At 44.8% G+C, this 17,839-nt stretch overlaps 1 protein-coding gene across 5 annotated transcripts in view; it reads right to left on the reverse strand.

Annotated features, from left to right (window-relative positions):
• The window catches only part of SYNJ2 (synaptojanin 2), a 104,220-nt gene extending 87,438 nt beyond the window's left edge, over window positions 1-16,782 (reverse strand). For 4 of the 5 annotated variants that reach the window (XM_025202648.1, XM_025202650.1, XM_014519342.2 and 1 more), the window contains exon 1: window positions 16,750-16,782. The gene's annotated coding sequence lies outside the window, so the exon portion shown is untranslated. The remainder of the gene's footprint in view (window positions 1-16,749) is intronic. The other variant, XM_025202649.1, reaches the window with a different exon arrangement.
• Between the last annotated feature and the right edge of the window lie 1,057 nt (window positions 16,783-17,839).

The raw sequence follows: 17,839 nt of genomic DNA on the forward strand, positions 1-17,839 counted from the left end.
TCTGGGGAGGGGAGGAGCCCAGCCAGGTCTGCACTGGCCAGCAGAAGCGGTGGCGGAGCCATGTACCATTCAGGACTGACCAGCACAGGTGGGGGGAAAATGCAGCTGAGCCCCTGCCGCTCTGGCCGGGCTCATCCTGTCCTGAACAGCACACGGCTTGGCCCCCACCTCTCCTCCCTGGTGCTGACTGGGCCGGGGCTGCGGCCCAGCTGCTGCTTCCCCTCCCCAGTGCCGACCCAGCCCAACCCTGCACAGCCCAAGCATCATGGCACGGGGAAAGCCTGATCAGCCGCCGCATTCCTGGGCTTAACTGCAGGGCAGGGGCCTTTCCAGTCCCATGCAGGAGGCAGATGCTGGCCCAGACACTGTTTCCCCTCACCAGCACCACAGGTTCTGGCCCAGCCCCCCCCGCCCCTCTCAAGCTGCAAATGTGGCCTGAGCCGGGGTGGGGTGGGGTGAGGCCAACTGGGTCAGGCTGTCAGGGCTGGTTGCCTCACAACCAGAACCCAAGGAAACAGCCTGAGGTGCTGCAGCCGGCGGCTCATGGCGCCAGAAGCTTTTAGAGAGGCAGCCACCATTACATGGGTTTTGAAGGGGCTCTGCGGGCCGGAGGGAAGTGCTTGGCGGGCCGCATCTGGCCCGCAGGCCGTATTTTGCCCACCCCTGGTGCAAGGAGTAACATGCAATACCCTAGAAGGGGTGTGGAATGAATATGCACCCTCTGCCCCCGAGCAAGCACTAGAAGGAATTCTGTCAGAGCCAGACTTTGACCTGCTTTTTTCAACGTGATTATCACAGTGGGGAAAAGGTCTCCAACCACTCTGTTTAGGCAATATCCATACTGTAGGTCTGGACATATAACAGGATAGACATCATGCTTGGGTGCCAAAGAACAATAGTAAAGGGTAGTTTAGGTCCAATATTTATATGAAGATTCTAATTAAATTCAAATACATGTTAAAAAAGCAGGTGTCTGCATCTGCATTGAAACATTTGCCAGAGTCTTTGCAACTCATGCCAGGACATTAGAACTAGAACCAATGTACAAACTGTAAATAAAAGTAAGACTAACTTTTCTATGGCTCCTGCTACATGTTATGTGTCACATCAGATCCTATCACTAGGGAACTACTGAATTCAGGGCAGCTGATTTTTGCAGTCCAAGCATGGTGCTGGTTGCCATTTTCACGGTGGAATGTGGCAGCGCCCCCCTCCCCATGCCTCTGATTAACCGAGGGGCCTCGGAAGTCCTGCCCCTCCCCAGAGATTCACAGATGGTGATCTATGACTATACAGGCATGTCGCATCTTATGCGCATTTAACTTGTGCGAATTCAACTATACGTGGGGGGGGCCTTGGGTTTGCACGCGGTGCTGCTGCTTACCTGGAGGCCCATTATGGCGGGGGGCACCCCCCGCCCCCCAAACCCCTCACGGCCCCTGCCTCCAAACCCTCCCGCTGTTGCCAAGGAGCCATGCCTGGAGCTGTGTGGCCAACCGCTGGGCGGCAGCAGCAGTGTGGTGGTGGCCGGGCGGCATGCAGCCATCCCCACCACCACCCTGTGCTGCGCTGCTACCGCCGGCTGCACAGCACTAAGCATGGCGCCGCATGCAAACTCAAGCCCTGCCCCCCTCCCACCCCATGTATAGTCGCCAATTTTCACCTTACGTGCTGACTTCAAAACATAACCCCCACGTAAGATGCAATTCCACTGTATATATAACATATATGTAATTAACTGGTTAATCACACAATAAATTTAGACTGGTCACACCTGCAAAGTAACTATTATACTATAAAAATGTCCATCCAGCTATAAACAGAGCCAACCAGTTACAAAGTTAGCACTTAAAAATGTCTAACAACTCTATAGCTGGTTATTATCCAACTTTAAGTTGAATGCATAGCAGAAGCCTACTGCATATAAACTGCATGAAGAGCAAGAAGGAAGTAGTAGTAGTGGAAAGGAAACTACGGAGAATGCAATTCAGTTAAAAAGAACTGAATTTAATTGTAAAACATGATGGTATCATTGAATAACAAAGAAAAGGTCATTTTTCCTTGCCGTTTGTTATTTTTGACTTGGAAGAAACTTTTAAATACCAGATTTTTTTTTCTTTTACTAAACCACGTGATGCCTTCAAAGTCTTCTAGCCTCCATTCTTTCCTTTAGTTAGAGTGCTTGAGAACTGTCCATGAACAACATGCCCCTACCAGCTCCTCCTTGAATACAGACTTACATATAAATGCACCCTTCACAACTCCAACACCACCCCACCTCATAACAGAAATATAACTTAGTACTAGGACTGGATTACTAGTAGCAGATATATGATTTTACAAGTTTCACCCATATTTGAAAAACAATATTTTTTCTCTCTCTCCCCCTCTCCCTTGTCTTTTGCATTCCAATTTCTCTCCTTCTTATACTCTGGTTTTTGCTTATCTTTTCACATCTAATGAAGTGAGCTTCAGCTCACAAAAGCTTGATGAAAGCTCACTTCATTAGCTGCTGTGAAAGGACACACAGCATACACTCACTCACTCACTCTTTGGTTAGTCTATACAGTGCAAATCTACCCAGTCTCCTTTTAAACCAGTGATTTACAACCAGGGAGGTGGGGCACCCTGTGGTGCCCCCCAGATCATTTGAAAGGGGCTGGGAGGTGTTGGGAGATAATAAGCAAGGTGTGAAGAGATAAGCAGATAAGCTAAGTAGATAAGCACAGGCTCAGGCTTGAACCTTGCCTGAATGATCCCCCATCCCCACTGCCTAGCCCCTCTACAAGGAGGTAAGCACTGTAAAATATATATAACTTCTGTGAATTGAATGGCACTCAGTTTCAAGAAGTTATGGAGGGATGCCTTGAGTGGAATGAAGGGTGTTGTGAGTCCAAAAAGGTTGAGAAACTAAACAAATATTTGCCATAGTATTTGACCAGATAAAGAGGTCCAAAATGCTAAGAGCTTTTCCAATGAGCAACAACATAAAATCAACTTGATTTGTGTGGTCCCTGCCACGTGTAACACTTAAGACATGTTAATCATATCTTAAGTTGTAACCCAGCCACATGTTATAGCAATCAATGACATCATAAAGCAAGGAATGTGTGGCTAGGTGCACTCCTGTGGCTGAGAGCCCTATCAGCTGCAGGCGCTTGCTACTCGCTGGAGCAAGGGGAAGCCTAGGATCATGATCCCAGGACTCCCCCTGAACTGGCAGTAAGGCATGACAGGATGTGATGCTCAAGCCCACAATCACACTTTCTGCCATGCATGTGACATGGCAGGAAGCATGATTATGTGGATCACACCTCAGATCCTATCACTAGGGAACTACTAAATTTGGTGTACCTGCCCCCAGATGTTTGCAGTCCAAGCACGGTGCTGGTTTGGCAGACCCCTTCCATCTCTCTGATTCGCAGAGGTGCCCTGGAAGTCCTGCCCCTCCCCAGAAATTCAAAGTTGGTGATCTGTGAATCTCAGGGGAGGGGCAGGACTTCCGGGGCCAGATGGCCATCTGTCAATCTCCAGGGAGGGATGGTACTTCCAGGGGCCTTTGGCCAATCACAGACCTGGGGGGAACCCGCTGCGCTCCACTGTAAAAATCTCCTTCCCCACTCCCCACCTCTCCCTTCCCCCATGCTTCAGGACTGTACCCAGTTACAGCAGAACATGAGGTGCCTTGCTACTCAGGATTGTACCGCCCTAGCCTGGCATCCTCCTTGCTCGTGCTTCAAGGTATGTCAAGCGACCCATTGTGAAGGACCGAAGGATACTCACCTAGGGTGTTCCCTCAGCCACGGGCATGGGCCCAACCAGAATAGAACCTCACACTATAGTGGGAGCTCCCGGTTCGCCCCAGCTCAGCTTTATCACCTTGGCAGGTGAGGTGGATTGGTGTGGATCTGCAGCCGAGGCAATATCCGGAGGCCGTGGGCAGAACCGGGACACCAGGGAAAGGGAAGATGGAAGACAGGATGGAGGCTGGGAAGGCTCAACCCGAGACTGATGTCCCCGGGAGGAGGGTAAGAGCCCGATCGGGTCTTGGAGGCTCAGGGGAGCCCACGCTAAAAGAGTGAAAGAAGAAAGGACGGTGAACAAGAAGAAAAGAAAAAGAGAAAAGAGAGTGAAGTAAAAGGGCCAGATGCTCCCGAGCCGTATGCTTGTTTGTTTTCAGAAGTCCTGATTAATCACCACGGGCCGCCAATTAAGCCAGGTGCGGCCGTGATAAAAAGGAAAAAAAAGGAGACTGTAAAGAAAAAACAAAACCCCATTTGTTGGTGGTGTTGGAGGTCAGGCATCGGGGGAGGAAGGAAGCTACTACCTGGTAGAGAGAGAGGGAAGAAGGCGACACTCTCCCACATCTTACCTTTTTATTTAGTTTGTTTACATTGACTTTTTATCGGCTGCGGGCTGCCAATTAAGCTGGGTGCAGCTGCAATCAGCAAGGAGAAAAAAAAAGAGACTCCTCATTTGCCTGCAAGCGCGGAAGAGTCAATGCCGGAGAGGCAACAAATTAGCCAAGGGGTCGTCCAGGACTCAGTCCCTGGAGAGGAAATTTGATGTGCATCATAATAAAAAAAAGGGGGGGGGAGAAAAAAGAAAAGAACCTTTTTCATCTGGTCATTTTGTCGTTCCCTCCGTTTTTTTTATTGACACGGAGCTCACGGCAGGAACCAACGGTCCATTGTGGTGGAGGTGGGGTAGTTACCACCCCTCCCTTTCGTTAACAACTTCAAAAAAATAAAAACATCCAAGTCATGACAGGCAGTGAGAGAGAGAGAGTAAGAGCCCCACCCAGACTGACCGGGGGTTGTGGTGTCCGTGGAGGAGACCGGTGAATGTCAACTGGATGTAAGGGCATGAGCCCATACCCGGTGACTACCCGACACCCATCCATGGGAGGTTCCCCTTAAGTAAGAGAGAGGATCCTAGGATGGTACAGACAGCCTGTGGGCATGCTCCTATGGTTGGTGCTTTCTAGGGCTCCCCCTTCCCTACCCCCCATCCACTCAGCAACCAAGGTCATTGATGTTCTTGCCCTGAGGTGGAACAGTCAGATCTTCCAGACCCCCTTGGATCAGTGGGGGTGTCGGACTCGTAAGCGACTCTGGGGTTCTGGTAACAGTTTTGGAGGGCGTTTGAATATGGTTAGCCTTGCCTAGGTATTATATGGGTTTTGCTAAACTAACTCAGTCCATCATTCTCAAACTCATGGAGTCGATTCATAGACTCACATGAGTTAATACATAAATAAATAAAATATTCAATTAATTCAATCTTCTTAACCAAATATATCAAATTCAGTGTCAATTCACTGTGTCTGCTAGTCCAGCATCATTCCCCAATCAACTCTGAGATGTTCAGTCTTCCTGGCTTCAATTAATTCTCCTGATTACATCCAGTATTTGGAGCTCTCCTCTCCCTCAGAGCCAGGACTCCATATCCACATTACAACAGGCTAAGTCTTTCAAATTAACCTTGACCTAACCAATTAAACTAGCCCATCAAGGAAAATAATTTTAAAAATTACTTAAGAATGCCCACAACTTCACTGTGCCCAGGATCCTGCTGTGCCTCCCAGGGCCCTCCCACGGCAGAGCCAGCACACGCAGCATGCCACTCTGTGACAAGGATGCCAGGGCTTCATGCCCGTTCTTGTTTTTGCAGCACTCTTTTTTATTTTTTTTCCTGCCCGGTGGCAATTTTTGCACCTTTTCACCATCCCTATGTTTTTTCGCAGGGGACTTACCAATTTCATGGTTTCCATGAAAATCATGAAATCACAAATTTTGTAGGTCCCTACACCTAACCTGTGAGTTTCAGTACTGCCCACAGAGTTCTCAGGAATCTATTTGTACTTTATTGCAATTTACAGAAGCTCAGAGCTGCCAAAAAACTAAGAGCTGTCTGCTTACAAACTTAGGAAACAGTGTTTGCATGGGGTTACTCTCTGTTCACATTTGAAAACTTCTTTTCAACCAAAAGGGTTAGAAATATATATATTTTTAATGGAAGCTTAGAGGCCACAAAAGTGGATGGAACTGGCCCAGGAAGCTTTCTACTCAGCTGGATGAGTAAGCAAGTGGTAGTTTTCAATTAGATATTACATTTGTTTATTATTAAATAACAGAGGAACCAGACCATACTTTTTGTAACTGGCAAGCCCAGAAACTACCCACTAGTGTTAATTAGGTCTCTTTCTGCACTAATTGGCATAACTTTATTCTGTGTTCTTAATGAGTTTACTGATCTGCATGCCATGTACATTCCTTAAGAATGTTTCTTAGCATCAAATATTTAGAAGCTCTGGATCTAAATTATATATCAGATTGTCTCTTTCCTCAAGACTTTAATCCCAGCAAAGCCACAAGCTCGTAACCTGAAATAATGCAATTAGCCTTTAATAAATCCAGTGGAAAGGGACCCCAAATATAGTATACTATTTCAGAAAATAATCATAAGCATCATCAAAACTCATGCATCTTAACAATCAAAAAGACACTTATGAATCACGAGTTCTCTAAATTACATTCTTCATGAAATAGTGCCCAATTTAGGTGTCAGAAAGCACTGCCCTTTATACAAGTTCTTTTTTATTCCTTCAAGGGCTTTAGTCTATACCTGCTAGTTTTCAGTGAGAGCAGAACCAAGCCTTAAATAGATATTGTCTTGAGACCCTAGCAATCTAAACTTTACAAATGTCTAGAAAGAAAAGCAGTTCTTCAGCCCAATTAAAGAAGAAGTAGGGAACTATTTCCTAAAACCATTACTGACACAGAGGCAGCACCTCTTCCAGAAAGCAGTAGCAGGAAAAGAGCTGGCATTCAATGAGCTGGAGCTGGCTCCTTTCTAAGCCTTCATTCTGCAAACACCTGAATACCTGCTTAACATGTGTGCTATTCATACGTCTAAATGTCAGGGTACATGTAGGTGGCAGCTGGACCAAGTTTTAACATGATGGTAGGGACAACAGTTTTATCTCATTATCTGAGGTTTCCCTACTGCTATGAGAATATAGTTTGCTATATCATATAGATCAGGCAATATGTAAATCTGTCACATGATTTTTGGGGCCAGGGTTACCATTAGTGTGGTAGGTCACAGGTCAACAAGCTTAAGGAACAGCAGCCGAAATATAGCAGCTGGGTCCAAAGGCAGGGCCCCGTTTGCAACTCAGTCACTGCCTCTGATCCAAGCCACCTGCTGCCACCCCAGTCCTCCCTGCTGTGCACCGTGGGCTACTCTCTCACTCTCATGCCCCTTTACTGCAGTCACCACTGCTGCTGCCCCTTACCCCTCACCACTAATTCCTGTCACCGCCAATTGCCAAGTGTGACAAATCTGGCAGCAAGAGAAGGGCAGCTGCAAGGGGGGTATGAGATACAGAGCAAAGAGTTGTGGCAGCAGTGCTTTGGAAAAAATAGAGCAGGGTGGTAAAGCAGGGTGCACAGATGGTACCCCCGCTGCCTACCCCTACTGCACCGTTGACCAGGTCCAGCTCGTGGGCTGTAGGTTGCTGACCCCTGTGGTAGACTGTTAAATAAACAAAATCAATTTATTTCTCAGTTTTCTAGAAGCCAGACTCAAGAGAAGCTTTGAGAATGAAATTTCAGAGAGGCTAGTTCAGAGTTAGGGCTTTCAGTATTAGATTAGAAACATCCAGTCTCTAGCAAGCTGATGATGTTCTTAAACTTAAGTTCACCCAAACCTGTTATATTTTCTTTGTTCTTTTAACACTCCAACCAAAGAGGAATAATGGAATCATGAATAACAAACTGTAAAAAGTAGCCTGGCTTTGTTTATATGTTGAAAGAGGGAGTTAGCCATATTAGTCTAAAGTCAGGCAGAAGGCAGGATAGATGTGCACCTCATAAACCCATGAATCCCAGCCAGGGTGCCACAGCACCCTGGGGTGCCTTGAGATTCTTTCAAGGGTGCTTCGGGGTACCAAGCAATGTTAGCACTGTTAGGTATGCAAGCATGATTCACATGATAAACACAGAGATTTCAAATAGGAATCCATGGTGTTAAAAACATTCTGACCTGTTGTAGTCTTTTTGAGTTCTTGAAACAAAAACCGCTTTTTTTTCCCCTGGAATCAAAAAAATGATTGAAAACCAAGACCTGGCATTTTCCAAGAGGTGCCTTGAGTCTAACAAGGTTGATAACTACTGTTACAGACTAACTAAATCAGAGATGCATGGCATTATCTTTCGTGAGCCTGAGCTCACTACATCAGATGCTGTCACAGTAGCATAAATAGCAAGAACCTGCCCTAAGTTCTCCAGAGACTTAAAACCAGCATTTTGTAAAACAGAAATTCTAACTCATCCACCATGATCACAGGTGATGTATCTTGATATGGCTCCTTGTGCCACCATAGATATTATTTTAATATCTAACTTACTGTCTATGCCCAGCAGGCACAATTTATACATAATTAACATAAACAGTGTCCTAGCAGAGGATAACTATGGTGTGTACTCATCAGTGATCACTACTGTACCTTCTCCCTTCACTATATATTTTCAATAATTTGTTTCCCACAATGCAACACACTGATGTGTAGTATATAACACATTTTAAAAATAAACAGAAAACTTGATGTTTAAGAATGTAAACAAAGTGTTAAGCCTGCAAACAGAATTTTGGTATATAAATAATACCAAATAAATGTGTCTGCATGGAAGAAAATTAGTCACATTGTGGGGTTTATTTCTGTTGGTCAGTAGATATAAATAAACATGTTCCAAATAGTATGCCATTCAATGCACAGCAGTCAAACTGACAACAAATATCTGCAAAAAAAAATTGACTGCTGTCCACTGAATTTCATGCTTCAGCAAGTTATCCTACAAGGATGGAGCAATGCAAAGGGTCAATTCTATGTTTATATAGGCAATTACAAAACTAAGTTAAAATAGCAAATGTATATGTGTATACAAAATGTATACATTTATCTTTATTATTCCTGAAGTTGTGACTGAAAACCACAAATAAATTGGGATCCCCTTGCACAAAGCACTGTACCAATATGAGATAAATGTAAAGCTCTTTGGGTCAGGGACAGCCAACTGACTCTTCCTTAGAATCAGAAAGTGATAGAAAAATAGGGCTGGAAGGGATCTCACACATCATACAGTCCAACCCCCTGCCTGAGGCAGGATCACCTCTATCCAAACCATCCCAAGCAAATGCTTGTCTAACCTGTTAATAAACTACGCAGGCAATGCTGTCACACAGCCACAAAGCATGGCACCCCAATCTGCCACAGCTAAAGCAGGGGGAAAACAGGAACTGGGAAAGACTGTGAACACCCTGGATGACAGGAGCATAATTCAGAAGGATTTTGACAGATTGGAAAGGTGGGCTGGAGCTAGCTGGATGAAGTTAACTGCTGATAAATCCAAGGTGCTACACCTCAGGAAGAATAATCCAAAACACAAATACAAAATGGATGATAACAACTATGGGAAAGGTTCTAGGAGTTCTGGTGAATCAGACTCAGCATGAGTGAACAGCAGGGATCCATATTTTTCCATGATTAAAATGAAACACCACTATATATATATAAAAAATATTTATTCATTTGTGGCATTTCATTTTAATCACAGAAAAAAATGTGGTTTTGGGGTTACTTTTTTATATCTGAAAATTGAGGATTTTTTTTTTAATCATAAAAAATTAGGATCCCTGGTCAACAGTGTGATGCAGCCACAAAAAAGGCAAATGTGATTTTGGGCAGCAGCAATAGAAGCAATAGGTGCAAGACACAGAAGGTGATAGCACCTCTTGACTCAGCACTAGTTAGGCCTCATGTAGAGCAGTGTTTCTCAACCTGTGGGTCACGGCCCAAAAGTGGGTTGCAAGAATATTTCAAAGGGTTGTGAGCTGCGGCAAGGCAGAGGGGTGATGGGAAGGCGCCTGCCCCTTCCAGGGGGGGAAGGTGGCAGGGGGGAAGTGGGCTGGAGGCACTGGGGCTGGTGCCTATGTTCACGGGGGCAGGGCAGCCAGGAGACACTGCTCAGGGGGTGCAGCACGGCAGCCCCAGCCCAGGGTGGGTGCCACAGCCTCACTTCCTCCTCCCTCTAGCCTGCACCAGGGCTGGACTCACTCCACTGCTGCCTGCATGAGCTGGAGCCACTGCAGCCACCCAGCCACCACACTCTGGCCGAAGCAGGATGGGGGCAGTTGGGGGCTCCTCTGGCAGGGGGCTGTGGGTCATGAGTGAGGGACACCAGCATGGCCTGGGGGGCAGGGGTCTGGGAGGCAGACCCCAGCAGGTTCAGAGGGGTGTGGATCGGGACAGGCCATGGATCTTTGCAAATGGGTAGAAAAAGATTGAGAACCACTGGTCTGGAGCATTGTGTACAGTTTGGGGCTCCGCATTTTAAAAAGCACATGAAGAAGCCAGAGAGGATCCAAAGCTGGGCAGCAAAAAATGATATAGGGTTTAGAAGGCAAGCCATAAGAGGAGAGGTTAAAAGAAACAGGCAAGTGCCTTTTCCATAAGCTGAATGTACATAAGAGGGGACATGGTAGCAGTCTCCCAATATCTGAAGGGCTCCAATGAAGACAAGGGAGAATGCCTTTTCTCTCTAGGTGCAGAGAGCAGGACGTGGACCAATGACTTGAAGTTGCAGCAAAGCAAGTTTAGATTGGATATCAGTTAAAAAAAACCAACCCTTCTTCACTGTTAGAACAGTGAGGGAGTAGAAGAGACTGCCTAGGGAAGTTGTAGACTCTCCATCACTGGAGGTATTCAAGAAGAGGTTGGATAAGCGTTGGTCAGGGATGATCTAGGTATAGTAATGCCTATGCTATACTCTGGGTAGTTCCCACGCTTTTGGGCTTTGTTGGTTGGTGCATGCGGCTGGGATGGAATGATTTTCCCCTCCTGTTGCTATACTTGTCCGAGTTTTTTTGTCTCGGAAACACACTGGATGTTGGGCATGTGCTTTTCAGCTCTGATCTAAAAATGGCTTGTACCTTTACTATTGGAGGATGTGCACAGACATCATTTCAAAGGGACCACTCAGAAAAACACAGCTAAATAATTATGCACGTGCTTCCAAAACTGAAGCACATGCATAAGTTTTTCTTAATTAGCAGTTAATTAATGTATTGTTCTTCCTAACGGAGAAAGTGTCTTTTTCAGTACTTCATGATATAACAAATTATATTCTCTTACAGGAAATTCTATGACAAACTGTTCTCTTTCAAAATGGCTGCTGTTGACATTATTCTTATTAGCTGCATTTACACAAGAAGCTGACTGCACAACAGTTCGTGATTACTGCATAGTAGTGTCGCACGGCAGGAAGTGTGATGCAACGCTACAGCACAGCAGTTCACAAGCCACTGCAGCCAGCATCACGAAACAGCCATTCGTAGGCGCGACTGCACAGTAACTCCAGTTACTGAGCAGTCATTTAGTACTTGTTTATACAAGTACTAAATGACTGCACAGCCAGCATCTCATGTAGATGTGGCCATTGGGAGTAGAGCTGTAGGACTACCATTAGCAAGTCATCATCTTGCAAAATACAGTTATTGCTCTGAAAAACTTTAGCATCATCCTAGAATAAGACCACAATGAAGATGAAAATCTATTACACCCTTAAAACAAATCTGTTTGATCTCATATGGTGCCCTTATTGCATACTGTACAAACATTATTTCATACTAATCATAAATGTGCGAGCCTTTGAATGGCATTGCTCTGAGGGAGAGGTAAGTGGTTTCAGCAATCCCAATTGAATTTCTATTGTTAACCGTTTTTCCCATCCCCCCCCCCAACATTTACTCTTTACCCTGACTTTCTTTGGTGTTTTTGCTGCTTTCCTGGAAAACTACAGCAACCCTACTATCTTTCCTATTGCTAATACGTACTGGCAAAATTAACTCCTTCTTAAGGTACTTTTTAGGCAGAAATATGATAAAATTATTGTATGACATATAATACTTTTGAACTACAGAAAGAAAAAAGGAGGACTGAAATCTGATCCCTCAGAGGTCTGAAGGAAAAAGTATAAAACCTTTGTTTTCAACACTATATACAGTTTTTTACAAAATGTAAAGTACTGTGGTGGTTAAAAATTTACAGGCTGAAAAAGTGGGTGTAGATCAACTTCAGCTTTTAAACTTCTTGTTTTAAAAATCTTGTTTGCAAAATCTCCTTTCCCCATGTTTGCTCTAATTGCATTCTCCATGAGGTGGATGGCAGGGAAGGGAAACTGCTTATGCTTCTATCATTTAAAAAAATAATTTTTTGGCCTCTTTTTGTGCATCAAGAAGATGGAAGCAACCAAACTCAAAAAAAATTGTGTGGCTCATGAGACTGGTCCTTGAGGACAAACTATACAAAAGATGTAAATAAAATGAGAGATTTAAATTTGTTTTATCCATTTTTAGCAAACAGTTCCTTATAAATGTACTTACATAAGCTACTACTCAACAAGAGTTACACAACTGGAGTGCTGCAGGTGTATGTTTTTCCTCTGTGTGTTATCAATGGGTGTTTAAGCAGCTATGAAGTGAGACTGCAGAACCCTTGTTCCACGTGTACAGTGCTTTCTGAAAATTTCCTTTACGTGTAGGAAAATTAAATAACCAAACCAAAACTAACAAAGCCTTAAGATTATAAATTGAAACCCCACAAAAAGATCAGCAAACAGAACAGTTATGTTGACATGTAGTCAATTTTTTAATGAATGAAGATTGTTAAAGGGAGTACATCTGTCCCTGAATCCCCTGCCAATTCCTGTGCTTTTACTATCACAATTGCCTATTGTTAAGGTTTTCTTCCTGTGTGAGAACACTCATAAAGATAACAGGGGATACTAATTAAACTGGCTCTACTGGGTAAACCGGCTCTCTCAAAAGTCTCCAGACCTGAAAAACTAATATAAATGAGGGGAATAAAAGGTGTATTTATGTGAACAACTATCAGTATAGTGAGATTGCAGGACAGGGCCTGAGTGAATTTGTTTTCCTAAAGCAAGGTATACAGCTCTTCAAAGTTTTGAACATGCTGAAATAGAGAATAATGCCAGCTGCAACAAGTTACTGCTAAATTCAGAAAATATACATTAAAAAGCACATTCTTATTTTATCATTTTCAATTACAGTAATTTCAAATGTTGCTTCTAACCACAACAAATGTTGCTTTGTGGAAGAAGGTTGTTTTTAAGTTTGCATGTCTTTAAATTAACCTTTCCAATGACTTCTTACACAGACTATTCAATGTATAACTTGATATTGTCAGTCAGTCAAATTTTGCTTTCAGTTACACTATTGTACATGGACTTCAATGAAGTTGCTCTGGATATGCTCCAGCAAAACCAAGTACCCATAAATGCCAATGGAAGACTTTCTATAGACTTCAGTGGGCTTTGGATCAGGACCTAAGACAAGAAAATGGGGCAATATATTTAGTATACCCAAATTTGAATTTATTTTTCTATTTTTAATACATTGCACTGAAATATCAGTTAATTGAAAGCAGATAAGCACTAGAAAAAAAGATTCCTTTACTGCACATTGACATCCGATGGTATATAGCAAGGTTTCCCAATGAACTCCACCAGAAATGGATTGTGTAAAGATGAAGAATCCTGTGACGTAAATATTCCAATATATACTAGAGTAAGCCGATAAAAACTGAGTGTGGCTGATCAGCAACTTTCCAACAAAACAAGTTTTTTTTTTCGACGAGAGATGTCTGCTTGCTGCCTAAGATTTAGATTTTTCATCAAAAGAGGAAAACCAGTCAAAAAATGAAATATTTCGACTATGGTGTCCTGGCATAATGTATGATAGAAACTGAAATTCAGATTCCTCCTTATGTCCTATTTTCCTTAGTAAGCCTAACTTCAATTTTAATTTATCTCCCAAGACACATCTCAAGATACATCACATCTCTATCAAAACACTGGAGACCCTGGCACATTTTGGGAGATACAATCTAACTGGGAATTCCCTTCACCATTACTACGCAGAATGGGAGCATAACTTTAAGTCAAACTACAACTATCAGAAGGGACTTCAGCAGTATTTCAAAATCTAAATATTTTTCATTTTCTTCTGAAACATTATACAACTAAAAAAATTAAAATTTTCAAAAGATTTTTTTTCTTTTCTCAATCAGCTCTGTTTGTTACATATAATGTTAAAACTCTTAATGGTTGCAACATAAACTTAGTCACACTCCAGACACAGTGTGGTTGCTTATATGTACAGTGAAATCTATCACTACAGTCCTATTAGTAAGAAGCGCTGCTATAGCCCCTTCGATTTGGCACAACACTTTCGCTAATTCATCATTTAAAAACACAGGGATTTCCAAATGTACATGCAACTAAATCATAATGGAAATTGTTCCTGATAATTAGCTGAAAAGGTGCTTGTCACATGACCTCTCAAACCAGCTGATGCTCATAAAAGCATCTGACACTTCAGTTTTCCTCATCTCAACAAGAGACAGAGAGGATCAACTTTCCAGTTTTGCACTAGTCTCTTCTATTTTGGCAATGAGCAGGTATAAGTGTGCAAAGCAAAAATCTTTTATTATTTTTGTTCATAATCACATAATTCGTATATAGCAAGCGCACTGAATTTTTGTAGTAAGATTTTATACATTAAGCATTTTTTGTACAAACACAGAATTGTCTAGTAACAAGCCAGAGTGCCAACAATTTGGATTCAGGATATAAATAACAATCTGAGTGTATATTACATATATAATATATAATGTATACAGTATGCACATATATACATATACATATAATACATACACATACATATATTCTTCATTATAAATATTGAAGATCATCCTTTACTGGCTGTCTATATGACATGAAAAATACATGTCATGAAAAGCATAAGTGGATAACTGCTGATAATCAGTTATTCATGGGTAATCAGCATTACCAATCCTCTTAGACTGAAGAATTAATACGACAGTAAAATCAGGCTATTATTTTTCAAATGCTGAAAATGCCACTGAGGCTGCAGAAGGCACAAAATACACACAGTTCTTACTCTAAAGATTTTAAAATTTAAGGTCCCCTTCCTCTGAGCTGCTCTGAATCTGCAGACTGCTTGCAATGCCCAGGCGGAATCACATTGAAGACAGTGGACTCCAAATATGCCTATATTCCTGGCATGGACAGACTAAACAACTCTTACACACTTAAAAGTCTAACTACTAGTAACAGTGTAATAACCAAGATAGTAAACAAAATCCAACATTTGTGCATCAAGGCTATGTTAAAGTTAGTAACGCAACTTAACTCTCCAAGTGTTTAATGATTTTTTTGTGACCAGTTTTCACCCTTAATGTAGGCTTTAATGTAAGCTTTGACATTTAACATACATAGAACTTAAGTACAGATATGTTCATTGCTGCTCTACCTCTAGATGAGATTGAGGGCCTGTCCACATCAAGCAGACTCACACTGTTGCAACAACATATGATGCAACTAGAGATACACCGCTATTTGTTTGTCAATGTACTGTACCAAAACAAATCCCACCAGGCTAAGTAAACTCTGCTTTCAGCTGGTACTGGAGCATCTCCACATACAGCTTCATAAAGCCTACCTCCCCAGTGTACACCAGGACTCAGGCCCTTTATTTTGGAAAATATTTTTTATTTTTTTCTTCCCCTTGAAATCTCCCAGCAGCGGTAGCCCTGCACAGAAGGCAAGATTGTCCATCTGCAGGTAGGCCTCACAACAGCTCTCCCACTCCTGGCTGAGGCTGCAGCCACAATCGAGGAGAGAAAGCCACAGAAATGAAGAAGTCAAGCACAGGTGCAGCAGTGCCGTCCTACCATGAGGGATTTTCTACCAAGCCCCAGGGCAACCACTGCTTTGGGCAGTCTTTTCTAGCAGGTGTGCCACAAACAGGCCCTGCACCCTCCTTGAGCTCCGTTCTGATCCACTTCCCTGCCTGACCTGCTACTCTGCTCTCTACCCGACCTCCTGCTTTGCTTCCAGCTCCCTGCCCTGCTCTTTCTGTTCCCCAGCCCTGTACTCCCTGTCCAATCTGTTGCTTTGCTCTCTGCTTCTATGCCTGTGCTCCCTGCATGATCTGCTGCTCAGCTTTTTACTCCCACCTCTGTGCTCCCTCCTGATCTGCTGTTCTGCCTTCTGCTCCCTGCCCTACCTGCTGCTCTGCTCCCACCCCTCTTCTCCCTGCTTGGTCTGCTGCTCTGCTCTCTACTCCCTGCCCTATCTGCTGCTTTGCCCCAACCCCAGCGATCCCTGGCCAGTCTGCACCTTTGCTTTCTGCTCTCGGGCCTGTTCTCCCTGGCCAGTCTGCTCCGCTGCTTTCTGCTCCCCTCCCCATCTGCTGCTCTGCTCTCATCCCTGTTCTCCCCGCCTGGTCTCCTGCTCTGCTCTCTACTCCCCTCCCCATCTGCTGCTTTGCTCCCACCCCTCTTCTCCCTGACCCATCTGCTCCTCTGCTTTCCGCTCCCCACCCTGTTTGCTGCTCTGCTCCCACCACTATTCTCCTTGCTTGCTCTGCTGCTCCGCTTTCTTCTTCCTACCCTACCTGCTGCTCCGCCCCCGCCCCCGCACTCCCTGGCCGGTGTCCTCCCCTGCTCCCCACCCATTCTCCCTGCCTGCTCTGCTGCTCCGCTTTCCGCTCCCAGCCCCACTGGCGGCGGGCTGCACCCGCTCTCTCTTTCCCCGTCCTCCCGCCCTCGCCTCAGGGGGCCCGCGCCCGGCGCCTCACCCAGCGCGGCCAGCGTGCCGGCCTCCAGTTCCACAGCAGCCGCAACCCCTTGCTCAGAGCCATGCTCCGGCCCGGCCCCGCCAGCCGCTCCCCGCCCGCAAACTTCCCTGAGTTGACTTTGTCCCGCGGCTCCGCCTCCCGCGGGGCAGGTAGCCTCCCCTCGCCTCGCCCCGCCCCGCGCCGCGCCGCGCCTGAGGGGGGCTCCAGGCTGCCAGGTGGACGGCCACGGTCGCCTTCCGACCTTCCCTTCACCCCTTCTAGGATGTAGGATCCCTAACTGTAAAAGAAAGGGATGAGCCTCCCACAAGAAACCAAAGCCCCCCTGTAAGGTTTAAAAGGAAATTACCTGGAGGGGTGGGGGGGGTCTCTGATTTTATATGGGCATCTATCTAATGGGCTACCTAATTTTCTTTGCAGACCCCCGGCAAGAGGCAAAGTGTGATTCGAACCCGGAGTAACAGTGCTCAGGATGTACGAAATGCACAAATCGAGAACTCCCGGTTCTGAAATGGGACCTTTCATTAGACCAACTGGGCAATGGCAAAAAAATATCCTTTTCTGCAAGTCTTCAGGCTCAAAGGCCTTTCATCAGGCTCTGGGAAGTGAGGCAGCTCATTTCCAATCATTTCCCAAATTATTTCCATCCCTGTGTTACTGATTTTAATGAGTTAAACAGAGTCTGTAGGGCAGTGAGGCAGCAGCTGAGGGACAGCAGGGTGGCAGAAGAAAAAATAGATCGATTAGTGGAACATCAAGGCCGTTAGAAAGGAGAGAGGGGTGTTCAGGCCTATGCAATGAAGCATTGGCGATGTGTAGGGGGCACACGTGGCAATCCAGTTAGAGAATGGAGAGAGGTGAGGTGAGGTGAGGTCATAGCCTTTTATGGACCAGTTGCTAGGAGAGGTAGGAGAGACTGCAAAAAGATGTGACCTCCCCTCACAAATCTTCCTCTCCCTTCATCAATGTTCTGTCTCACTTCCAATCTTGAACAGTCATGTAGCCCCCTTAAACAGCTCCCACACTCCTCCTCAGGGTGGCTGTAGTTCACTGATGAGGTACAGCTGTTCCTTGCTTGATCAAAGTTCCTGCT

Source organism: Alligator sinensis, unplaced genomic scaffold (genome assembly GCF_000455745.1).
Source record: "Alligator sinensis unplaced genomic scaffold, ASM45574v1 scaffold331_1, whole genome shotgun sequence".
Lineage (NCBI taxonomy): Eukaryota > Metazoa > Chordata > Crocodylia > Alligatoridae > Alligator > Alligator sinensis.